Source organism: Scyliorhinus canicula, chromosome 21 (assembly GCF_902713615.1).
Source record: "Scyliorhinus canicula chromosome 21, sScyCan1.1, whole genome shotgun sequence".
In the NCBI taxonomy this organism is placed as follows: domain Eukaryota; kingdom Metazoa; phylum Chordata; class Chondrichthyes; order Carcharhiniformes; family Scyliorhinidae; genus Scyliorhinus; species Scyliorhinus canicula.
Genome location: NC_052166.1, coordinates 21,290,940 through 21,304,601, shown reverse-complemented (window position 1 = coordinate 21,304,601; position 13,662 = coordinate 21,290,940).

Here is a 13,662-nt window from a genome sequence, read left to right as displayed (position 1 = left end):
GCAGAGATGAGAGCGAGAGAGACACAGAGACAGAGATGAGAGAGACAGAGATGAGAGACAGAGAGGGAGACAGAGAGATAGAAAGAGAGGGTGAAAAAAACTGACCCTTAACACGCCGGTTTCCCAAATAGTTCTGTGCATTTAACTCCTAGTAAAAATGTATTATTGGCAGCAAACCTGCTATTTAAATTCGTTCGTCTATAACTTTCCTCAAAGAAAAATCAAAAATGTCCTTTCTGAATAAATATTTTTCAATCTCTCTGGCGAAATGGACTTCATTTCTCACGGTCAATGTGATTCATGTGTCTATTTTTCCATCTCTGTCCCCTCCCTGTCAGCTAAAAGTTGAAACTTGTTCTGAAATTGATCCATTTAATGTATTTTTTTCCGCTCCGCCTGCGGTTTAATATTACCCAGAAACGGCCAACAAAGGTTTCGTGAGAATCAAAAGCCTCCCTTTTTTTTGGGACACGGGATTAAAAATGCGGATATTTTGTTTGCGGGGAAAGTGTGAGGAGGAGAGGTGAAAGTCGGCGTGTGGGGAATGACAGTGCCAGTTATGTAAGAAGGGTTTAGCCATCTGGAGCGCCAGCGTCTCCATTCGAGATCGAGATTAATAATAACTTGCACCCAGACACCAGTCTAACCATTTTGGAACTGCTGCTGTAACCGTGTCGGGCCCCAGAGTTGGGAAAACAACAAAGTAAAATCAAGATGAATCGCTCAATATTTACATTTGGATTATTGCTCGTCTCCGAAGCAACTGAGAGCGCTTTGCAGATAACATGCATTCCATTCATTCCAGACACACTGGTACAAGCGCCTCAGGTTCCGAGCTGACGGCTCAGTCCCAGGTACCTGCCATACTGAAGGCTGCAGCTGGGCGGCGCTCTTTCCACGCGGCTCCACTCCAAATATGAAGCCAGGCGTGCGCTCTGCAATCTGTCATCTGGCTCCACTGACACCTCTTTCATTTTGGGAGATTACTCACTCACTATTAATTTTCGTACTATTTTGGCTCTGTCCGTTCACTAACAGTCACTGTATTTGGGGCAGATTGGGGGATTTTTTTGCATCCGGTTCAAGGGTGTGACACAGCAGGAGGTCACCACTGTAACACTCTGACATCCCCCCCACCCCTCACTGTAACACTCTGATATACCCCACACCCCTCAATGTAACACTCTGATATACCCCACATCCCTCACTGTAACACTCTGATATACCCCACACCCCTCACTGTAACACTCTGACATCCCCCCCACCCCTCACTGTAACACTCTTGATATACCCCACACCCCTCACTGTAACACTCTGATATACCCCACACCACTCATTGTAACATTCTGTTATACCCCACATCCCTCACTGCGACATTCTGATATACCCCACACCCCTCACTGTAACACTCTGATATACCCCACACCCCTCACTGTAACATTCTGTTATACCCCACACCCCTCACTGTGACATTCTGATATACCCCACACCCCTCACTGTGACATTCTGATATACCCCACACCCCTCACTGTAACACTCTGATATACCCCACACCCCTCACTGTGACATTCTGATATACCCCACACCCCTCACTGTAACACTCTGATATACCCCACACCCCTTAATGGAACACTCTGACTACCCCATACCCCTCACAGCAACAGTCTGATACGCCCCACACCCCTCACTATTTCACTCTGACATATCCCACGCCCCTCACTGTAACACTCTGATATGCCCACACCTCTCACTGTAATACTCAGAACAATCCCACACCCCTCACTGTAACACTCCGATACACCCACAGCTCTCACTGTAACACTCTGATATACCCCACATCCCTCACTGTAACTCTCTGATATACCCCACACCTCTCACTGTAACACTCTGACATACCCCACACCCCTCACTGTAACACTCTGATATACCCCACACCCCTCACTGTGACATTCTGATATACCCCACACCCCTCACTGTAACACTCTGATATACCCCACACCCCTTAATGGAACACTCTGACTACCCCATACCCCTCACAGCAACAGTCTGATACACCCCACACCCCTCACTATTTCACTCTGACATATCCCACGCCCCTCACTGTAACACTCTGATATGCCCACACCCCTCACTGTAATACTCAGAACAATCCCACACCCCTCACTGTAACACTCCGATACACCCACAGCTCTCACTGTAACACTCTGATATACCCCACATCCCTCACTGTAACTCTCTGATATACCCCACACCTCTCACTGTAACACTCTGACATACCCCACACCCCTCACTGTTACACTCTGATATATCCCACACCCCTCACTGTAACACTCTGATATACCCACACCTCTCACTGTAATACTCAGAACAATCCCACGCCCCTCACTGTAACACTCTGATATACCCACACCTCTCAATGCAGCATTTTGATATATCCCACAACCCTCACTGTAACACTCCGATACACCCACAGCTCTCACTGTAACACTCTGATATACCCCACATCCCTCACTGTAACTCTCTGATATACCCCACACCTCTCATTGTAACACTCTGATATATCCCACACCCCTCACTGTAACACTGCCATGTACGCCACCCCCTTCACAGTAACACACTGGAATGCGCCACACTCTTCACTGTAACACTCTGATATACCCAACACCCCACAATGTAACTCTCTGATATACACCACACCCCTCACTGCAACTCTGATATAACCCATCCCCTCACGGTAACAATCTGATATACCCCATAACCCCTCACTGTAACACTCTGATACACCTCACACCCCTCACTGCAACTCTCTGATATACCTCATTCCCCTCATTGTAACAATCTGATACACCCCACACCCCTCACTGTAACACTCTGATTTACCCCACACCCCTCACAGTAACACTCTGATATTCCCCACACCCCTCACTGTAAATCTCTGACGTACCCGATACACGGACTGTACCAATCTGATATACCCTTTACTGTAACACCCTGATATACCCCTACCCCCAACATGTGGGTCGTGTTGGTTCAACCAAAATTAATAGGTAGAGTTAGTGAAGTGCTTGCATCATTGTCAGAGGAGCTATCTTGGATTATGATTGTAGTGATCTCTGTATATCAATATGCATGATCAATATATGTAAGTCTAGTACACAAGCTTTTATGAACACTAGATGTCTCACTATCAGGACCTATATTAATAGCTTTCCCGCTCTTCCTGAAGGAGTGTGTATAAGGAGTGCAGAAAAAGCTAGAGAGTGAAGTTATCAGTTATAAAAGCATTGTATTGAATAATTTAATTAGTTATCTCTACAATTGTTTCTTTGTTTTACTAGTTGAGTATTAAGTAAAAAGAACTCACAATATTTATTTATATTACTGAATAAATTAGCTTATCTTTATAAGAAGACTGCAGCTCATTTCAACAACTCGGCTGGATCAAAAGAGTAATACATATATTACACAAAGTTTTTTTTTAAATAAATTTAGATTACCCAATTATTTTTTCCAATTAAGGGGCAATTTAGCGTGGCCAATCCACCTACTCTGCACATTTTTGGGTTGTGGGGGCGAAACCCACGCAGACACGGGGAGAATGTGCAAACTCCACACGGACAGTGACCCAGAGCCGGGATCGAACCTGGGACCTCAGCGCCGTGAGGCGGTTGTGCTAACCACTAGGCCACCGTGCTGCCCTATATTACACAAAGTAATATAACAATGATTAGGTGAGAAAAACATTTTAATTGCATATGAACTAGTGTCAGAAACCTTTCCACAGAAGTTTAGAAATCTCAGGAAAGAAAAAGGTAAGATGTGTGTAGAGTTTGAAAGAATCAAATAAAATTATTTTGATAGGTGGATAACAGCATTAAAAATAGACCAAACTTATGAAGGATTTCGGGAAATTATTATTTTGAAGGAATTTAAAGATTCACTTCCTGCAGTAGTGAGACTGCATTGGTTCACTGTTCCTTCATCCAGGTGACTTGTCTCAAATGAGTTGTCCACGTCTGACAAAATGGTCCTTTCCCCATGTCCATTGTCTTGCAGGATCTCCATCTGTTGCGGCTGAGCCATCCGAAGCCATACCACCCTTCCGGCACCCAAGGTTGAGCACTCTGGATCTGTATTTGTTGGAGTTTAGAATGATCAGGGGAGGATCTTATTTAAACTTCCAGGATACTGAGAGGCCTTGATAGAGTGAACGTGAAGAGGATGTTTCCACGAGTGGGAAAAAACTAGAACCTGGGGCCACAGCCTCAGACTGAAGGGCCGATCCGTTAAAACTGAGACGAGGAGGAACGTCTTTAGCCAGGGGATGGCGAATCTGTGGAACTCTTTGCCGCCGAAGGCTGTGGAGACCAAATCACTGAGTGTCTTTAAGATAGAGATGGATAGGTTCTTGATTAATAAGGGGATCAAGGGTTATGGGGAGATGGCAGGAGAATGGGGATGAGAAACATATCAGCCATGATTGAATGGCAGAGCATGTTGGATGGGCTGAATGGCCTAACTTTGCTCCCATATCTTATGGTGTTATGGCCTCAAGAGATAGGTTAAAACTGCTAGACTGGCAGCAGAAATGGCAGATGATTTAGAATTAGTTTATAAATTAAAGTCTGGTGTTCAACATGAATTTCAATCTATGAAGGAAAGGAACTGGGATACTGAAAAATTCACAGATGGTCATGGAAAAGGTGATATGTTTGGGGATATTGAAGAGATTTTGCCTCAGGTCAAAATGGAAACTTCTGAAAGTGAAAGAGAGCTAAGAAAACTCAGATATTTTCATTATAATAAAGTTGGACGTACAAAGTTGCAATGTTGGTGGCTTAAGAAAAGTGTTGGGAAGGCAAAATCTTTAAAACAGGATAAGAATGTGGGGTTTATTAAAGTGGCAAAAGAAAGCATAGTTGCAGCTGAGGGGTGCAAAAGTATGAACAGCCTGTTCAGAGGTTGGCTGATAAATAGGTGCCAGATCTTTTTAAAATATTTTATTTGCGAAGGTAAGGTTCAGTCATGGGGTAGGTAAGGATATTAAAACCTTGAGGGATAGGGAAGCAAGTCAAACTTTAATGGTGAGAAATGAGGAGATATGTAGTTCAGAAGGAGTTTCACCAGACAACATAGAACATAGAACAGTACAGCACAGAACAGGCCCTTCGGCCCTCGATGTTGTGCCGAGCAATGATCACCCTACTCAAACCCACGTATCCCCCTATACCCGTAACCCAACAACCCCTTAACCTTACTTTTTAGGACACTACAGGCAATTTATCATGGCCAATCTACCTAACCCGCACATCTTTGGACTGTGGGAGGAAACCGGAGCACCCGGAGGAAACCCACGCACACACGGGGAGGACGTGCAGACTCCGCACAGACAGTGACCCAGCCGGGAACTGAACCTGGGACCCTGGAGCTGTGAAGCATTTATGCTAACCACCATGCTACCGTGCTGCCCCCACAAGGTGGCAGTATGTGAACTTAATGGGGAAGTGAGTGGTATTCCATTATGTAAGGTCAGATTAGAGAATCCGGTGAAACGTGATGAAGTGGCATTTGGAGTAATAGAGAAATTACCTTTTTCAGGGGTACAGTTTATCATGGGTAATGATACAGCTAGATCACAGGTCGGAGTGAAAAGCCAGTGGAAAGTCAAAGAACTGAGGTATTGCAAGGAGCATGTTCTGGGTTGATTCCAGATTATGTGGTAACAAGATCACAATGCCATAGGTTGAGACAGGAGGAAAAGAAATCAATGAGTAAAGATAAGGAGACTGAGATTCGGTTATCAGGAAAAATATTTGACCTGATTATTGATAAAGAGTAAGAACAGGAGGCAGATAAAGCTGATATCTTTAGTTCAAGAACATTTGTGGAGTTACAACAGGATTCAGAGATAAAACAGTTGTATCAGAAAGCCTATACAGAAATAGATTCTGAGTGTATACCTGAGAGTTATTATATTAGATATAATACATTAATGAGTAAAGAGACCTTTACCTGTCAGGCAGATAAATTCAATCCATTTGAATTGATTTTTGGTCATGAGGTGAGAGGACCACTTAAATTGATTAAGGCGAAATTGGTGAGTCTGAGACTACATTTTTGGACTATGTGTCAAACTTTAGGAGGGAGATTAAATAGCGCTGGTGAGTTGGCTGGGATGCATTTAAAAGCTTCGCAGCATGTGATGAAAAAAAGAGGTGGATGAGAAATCAAAAGCTCGTAGTATTGTTCGCGGGGAGAAAGTAGTAATGTTATTACCAGCTGTCGGTGACCCTTTAAAAGCAAGATTTAGTGGGCCTTACCAAGTTGAAAGGAAATTGAGTGAGGTGAATCATGTGATAAGAACGCCAGATTGAAGGAAAACTCACAGAATGTGTCATGTTGAGATGCTGAAAAGGTATTTTGATAGGGAAGGAAAGGAGGAGGATGTTTTAGTTCTAATAACTCAGGGAGAAGGGATAAATCCAGAGGATTCTGAATTGGTCATTCCTCAAATTAGATTGGACAATAAGGAAAAAAAAAAGAAATTGGGATAAATTACTGAGTTACCTTCCGGAGGAAAATCAAAGTGACCTGAAAGAGTTATATGTGGGAACAAACTAGAAAGCACAAGGGCGATTACACATGATGTAGACGAAGGAAATGCTACTCCAATTCAGCAACATCCAAACAGACTGAATTGAAAGGAAATTGAAAGCATGCTTAAGAATGATATCATCGAAAATAATGAAGTGTCTTCATGTCCACAGTTGATGGAAGCGAGTAATGCAAACCTTGAGATTAAGCCCAAAGAGGAGGAAGAGGCTGGTGATTTTATTTTTCTTTATTCGTTCATGGGATGTAGGCGTCGCTGGCTGGACCAGCATTTATTCTCCATCCTTGAGGGCATTTAAGAGTCAACCACATTGCTGCAGGTCTGGAGTCACATGTAGGCCAGACCGGGTAAGAATGACAGATTTCCTTCCCTAAAGGACATTAGTGAACCAGATGGACTTTTCCGGCAATCGGCAATGGTTTCATGGTCATCATTAGACTTTTTATTCCAGATTTTTATTGAATTCAGATTTCACCATCTGCCCTGGTGGGATTCGAACCCGTGTCTCCGGAGCATTACCCTGGGACTCTGGAATATTTGTCCAGTGATAATACCACTACATCGCTGCTAATGTATCTTCTCAGTCACTGGCGTCATCACCTCAGTCACGCAGAAAGTTTTTAAAACCAGAGGAACTAGGGGAAGCTCTTATGCCCAAACGCAAAGTATTCTACAGTCAGGACCCAGAATTATTGTCATTCCAGAAACCTATGGACCCTTCACTTTTAGGGATCCCAGATTATTTTGACACATTGAAGAATTCTATGGACCTGTCAACAATACAATGCAAACTGGAGACTGGGCAGTATCAGGAGTCTTGACAGCATGTGAACGATGTATGGTTGATGTTAAACAATGCATGGGTATATAACCGCAAGACCTCAAGTGTATATGAATACTGTACAAAATTGTCTGAGGTCTTGGAGCTGGAAACTGATCCAGTCATGCTATCTGTTGACTGCTGTGGATGAAACAACATTGTGCTGTAAGGGAAAACAGTTGTGTACAGTCCTTTATGATGCCGGGTCTTCAACCTCTCCCTACTCCGTTCCGAGGTTCCCACCTGCTTCAAGAAGACCACCATCATACCGGTGCCAAAGAAGAACCAGACAACGTGCCTCAGTGACTTTCATCCGGTGGGCTTGACATCGATCATTATGAAGTGCTTCGAGAGGTTGGTCATGAGGAACATCAACTCCATACTCCCAGAATACCTTGAACCACTGCAATTTGCATACCGCCACAGCCGGACCACAGCTGACACCACCTCCCTGGGCCTACACTCATCCCTGAGCATCACAACAACGCGGATTCCTATGGCAGACTCCTATTCATTGACTACAGCTTCACCTTCAACACCATAATCCCAGCCAAACTCACATCAAAACTCCAAAACCTAGGACTCCTCCCTCTGCAACTGGATGCTCGACTTCCTGACCCAAAGACTCCAATCAGAAAGGATAAACAACAACACCTCCTCCACAATAGTCCTCAATACTGGGTCCCTGCAAGGCTGCATACTTAGGCCCCTACTATACTCCCTATACACCAACGACCGTGTGGCAAAATATGGCTCTAACTCCATCTACAAGTTTGCTGGTAACATGATTGGGACTGTACTCGTTGGAATTTAGAAGGATGAGGGGGGGATCTTATAGAAACATTTAAAATTATGAAGGGAATAGATAGGATAGATGCGGGCAGGTTGTTTCCACTGGCGGGTGAAAGCAGAACTAGGGAACATAGCCTCAAAATAAGGGGAAGTAGATTTAGGACTGAGTTTAGGAGGAACTTCTTCACCCAAAGGGTTGTGACTCTATGGAATTCCTTGCCCAGTGAAGCAGTTGAGGCTCCTTCATTACATGTTTTTAAGGTAAAGATAGATAGTTTTTTGAAGAATAAAGGGATTAAGGGTCATGGTGTTCGGGCCGGAAAGTGGAGCTGAGTCCACAAAAGATCAGCCATGATCTAATTGAATGGCGGAGCAGGCTCGAGGGGCCAGATGGCCTACTCCTGCTCCTAGTTCTTATGTTCTTATGTTTATGACCATAGTGGACCGGATCTCGAACAATGATGAGTCAGAGTACAGGAAGGAGATAGAGAACCAAGTGGAGTGGTGTAACAACAACAATCTTTCCCTCAAAGTCAGCAAAACTAAGGAGCCGGTGATTGACTTCAGGAAGCGAAGTATCGTACAGACCCCTATCTTCATCAACGGGGCTGAGGTGGAGATGGTTAACAGCTTCAAATTCTTAGTGTGCACATCACCAACAATCTGTCCTGGTCCACCCACTTTGACGTTATGACCAAGAAAGCACAACAGCGCCTATACTTCACCAGAAAACTAAGGAAATTCGGCATGTCCACATTGATTCTTACCAAGTTTTACAGATGCACCATAGAAAATATCCTGTCTGGCTGCAACACAGCCTGGTATGGCAACTGCTTGTCCAAAACTGCAGGAAACTACAAGGAGTCGTGAACGCAGTCCAGTCCATCACGCGAGCCTGCCTCCCATCCATTGACTCTGTCTACACCTCCCGCTGCCTTGGGAAAGTGGGCAGCATGATCAAAGACCTTTCCCACCCGGATTATTCTCTCTTCCAACCTCTTACACTGGGCAGTAGACACAAAAGTCTCAGAACTCGCACTAACAGATTCAAAAACAGCTTCTTCCCCACTGTTCCCAGACTCCTGAATGACCCTCTTATGGACTGATCTGATCTCTCCACACATCTTCTCTACTGAGTAGTACTACACTCCGTATACTTCACCCTATGTCTATGTATTTACATTGTGTATTGATCGTATGTCCTATATTTTTTGACGTATGGAACGATCTGTCTGGACTGTATGCAGACAATACTTTTCACTGTACCTCAGTACACGTGACAATAAATGAATCAAATCAACATTTAAATCATCAGAAGAATGCACCCTAATATAACCTTCTTGCTGACAGGCGTAACTTTGGTTAGAAATGCTTCAATGAGATCCAAGGCGACAGTGTCACTCTTATCACGATCTTGGTCCAGACCCCACCAGGGACTAGGATACTGGACACAAACTCGAATGTTTATTTAAATTTTGTAAAACTGTGAGGAAAGGATACCTTGCTCCAGGAGTGATTTCACACAAAATCAGGGTTTGGCAAACAGAAACAAACTTTATTATTAACACAGTATTAAAATATCTTTATCATCACACAAACAAATAGCTCACAATTACCCCTTTTTCAAACTTTTTTGCCGGGATCCATTTTTAGCAACCGGCAACCTTCGGGAAATACACCGGCCGACCTTCGGGAAATACACCGGCCGACCTTCCGGACACACACCGGCCGACCTTCGGGAAATACACCGGCCGAACTTCAGGACACACACCGGCCGACCTTCCGGACACACACCGGCCGACCTTCAGGACACACACTGGCCGACCTTCCGGACACACACCGGCCGACCTTCCAGACACACACCGGCCGAACTTCAGGACACACACCGGCCGACCTTCCAGACACACACCGGCCGACATTCCGGACACACACCGGCCGACCTTCTGGGCACACACCGGCCGACCTTCCGGACCCACACCGGCCGACCTTCCGGACACACACCGGCCGACCTTCGGGACACACACCGGCCGAACTTCGGGACACACACCGGCCGACCTTCCGGACACACACCGGCCGACCTTCTGGACACACACCGGCCGACCTTCGGGACACACACCGGCCGACCTTCCGGACACACACCGGCCGACCTTCCGGACACACACCGGCCGACCTTCGGCACTCACACCGGCCGACCTTTGGCACTCACACCGGCCGACCTTTGTTAGACACACCGGCCGACCTTCGGGAGACACACCGGCCGAACTTCGGGACACACACCGGCCGACCTTCGGGAGACACACCGGCCGAACTTCGGGACACACACCGGCCGAACTTCCGGACACACACCGGCCGACCTTCGGGACACACACCGGCCGAACTTCGGGACACACACCGGCCGAACTTCCGGACACACACCGGCCGACCTTCGGGACACACACCGGCCGAACTTCGGGACACACACCGGCCGAACTTCCGGACACACACCGGCCGACCTTCGGGACACACACCGGCCGACCTTCGGGAGACACACCGGCCGAACTTCGGGACACACACCGGCCGAACTTCGGGACACACACCGGCAGAACTTCCGGACACACACCGGCCGAACTTCGGGACACACACCGGCAGAACTTCCGGACACACACCGGCCGACCTTCCGGACACACACCGGCCGACCTTCCGGACACACACCGGCCGACCTTCGGGACACACACCGGCCGACCTTCTGGACACACACCGGCCGACCTTCCGGACACACACCGGCCGACCTTCGGGAGACACACCGGCCGAACTTCGGGACACACACCGGCCGAACTTCCGGACACACACCGGCCGACCTTCTGGACACACACCGGCCGACCTTCGGGACACACACCGGCCGACCTTCTGGACACACACCGGCCGAAATTCGGGACACACACCGGCCGACCTTCGGGACACACACCGGCCGACCTTCCGGACACACACCGGCCGACCTTCCCGACACACACCGGCCGACCTTCCGGACACACACCGGCCGACCTTCGGGACACACACCGGCCGACCTTCCGGACACACACCGGCCGACCTTCCGGATACACACCGGCCGACCTTCGGGACTCACACCGGCCGACCTTCGGGACACACACCGGCCGACCTTCCGGACACACACCGGCCGACCTTCGGGACACACACCGGCCGACCTTCGGGACACACACCGGCCGACCTTCCGGACACACACCGGCCGACCTTCCGGATACACACCGGCCGACCTTCGGGACTCACACCGGCCGACCTTCGGGACACACACCGGCCGACCTTCCGGACACACACCGGCCGACCTTCGGGACTCACACCGGCCGACCTTCGGGGACACACACCGGCCGACCTTCCGGACACACACCGGCCGACCTTCCGGACACACACCGGCCGACCTTCCGGACACACACCGGCCGACCTTCGGGACACACACCGGCCGACCTTCCGGACACACACCGGCCGACCTTCCGGATACACACCGGCCGACCTTCGGGACTCACACCGGCCGACCTTCGGGACACACACCGGCCGACCTTCCGGACACACACCGGCCGACCTTCCGGACACACACCGGCCGACCTTCGGGACACACACCGGCCGACCTTCCGGACACACACCGGCCGACCTTCGGGACACACACCGGCCGACCTTCGGGACACACATCAGCCGACCTTCGGGACACACACCGGCCGACCTTCTGGATACACACCGGCCGACCTTCCGGACACACACCGGCCGACCTTCCGGACACACACCGGCCGACCTTCGGGACACACACCGGCCGACCTTCTGGACACACACCGGCCGACCTTCGGGACACACACCGGCCGACCTTCCGGACACACACCGGCCGACCTTCCGGACACACACCGGCCGACCTTCCGGACACACACCGGCCAACCTTCCGGACACACACCGGCCGACCTTTGGGAGACACACCGGCCGACCTTCCGGACACACACCAGCCGTCCTTCCGGACACACATCGGCCGACCTATGGGAGACACACCGGCCGACCTTCGGGACACACACCGGCCGACCTTCGGGACACACACCGGCCGACCTTCGGGACACACACCAGCCGACCTTTGGGATACACACCGGCCGACCTTCGGGACACACACCGGCCGACCTTCGGGACACACACCGGCCGACCTTCTGGACACACACCGGCCGACCTTCCCGACACACACCGGCCGACCTTCCGGACACACACCGGCCGACCTTCGGGACACACACCGGCCGACCTTCTGGACACACACCGGCCGACCTTCGGGACACACACCGGCCGACCTTCGGGACACACACCGGCCGACCTTCCGGACACACACCAGCCGACCTTCCGGACACACACCGGCCGACCTTCGGGACACACACTGGCCGACCTTCCGGATACACACCGGCCGACCTTCGGGACACACACCGGCCGACCTTCTGGACACACACCGGCCGACCTTGCCGACCTTCCGGACACACACCGGCCGACCTTCCGGACACACACCGGCCGACCTTCCGGACACACATCGGCCGACCTTTGGGAGACACACCGGCCGACCTTCGGGACACACACCGGCCGACCTTTGGGATACACACCGGCCGACCTTCGGGACACACACCGGCCGACCTTGCCGACCTTTGGGATACACACCGGCCGACCTTCGGGACACACACTGGCCGACCTTCGGGACACACACCGGCCGACCTTTGGGATACACACCGGCCGACCTTCTGGACACACACCGGCCGACCTGTGGGACACACACCGGCCGACCTTCGGGGAACACACTGGTCGAAGTTTGTGACAAATGTCACGTTAGCTTACGTTGATGTAAAAGGGGAGCCTGCTTGGTCCTCACGCTCTCACTTGAATAAGGTGCAAAGGAGGAGAGGGCAAGGCGCATATCAGGTGCAGACGTCAGCCAATTCCTTTGTGCCGTCTTCATCTTCAAGAAAACGGAAATTCCAACCTTGCACGTTGATTGAAGAACAAAATCATACCTCAAGAAATCACCTTAATGTTGTTTTGTTCCCGAGTTAAGTTTCCTCTTTGTAGGCTGTGAACCAGAGGCACTGGAGCTGTGTGCATAGCTAACACTAGCACTGCTCTGTCCTGCCCTGGACTCTCCTGTGCAGCTCTGTCGAGCAGATTCTGTTGTAAGGTGCTGTCCAATTGGTAAACTGCATATTTGAGTCTCTGGCTGCCTCTTACTTTTAAGAAAACCATTCATCTTCACAGCTCACTTGCCTTGCTTGCCAGCAGCTGGAAAATGGAAGCAACACTGCTTCTGTGATTTGGTGCCAAAAGCACATACCAGGTGGGCGCTTGACGTCAACTGTCCGTGCAGCAAGTGTGACACGCTCCCTGCAACCGTTTCTTTCTGGGAAACTTCACACAAATTAATTTTCATTTCATTTTTTGG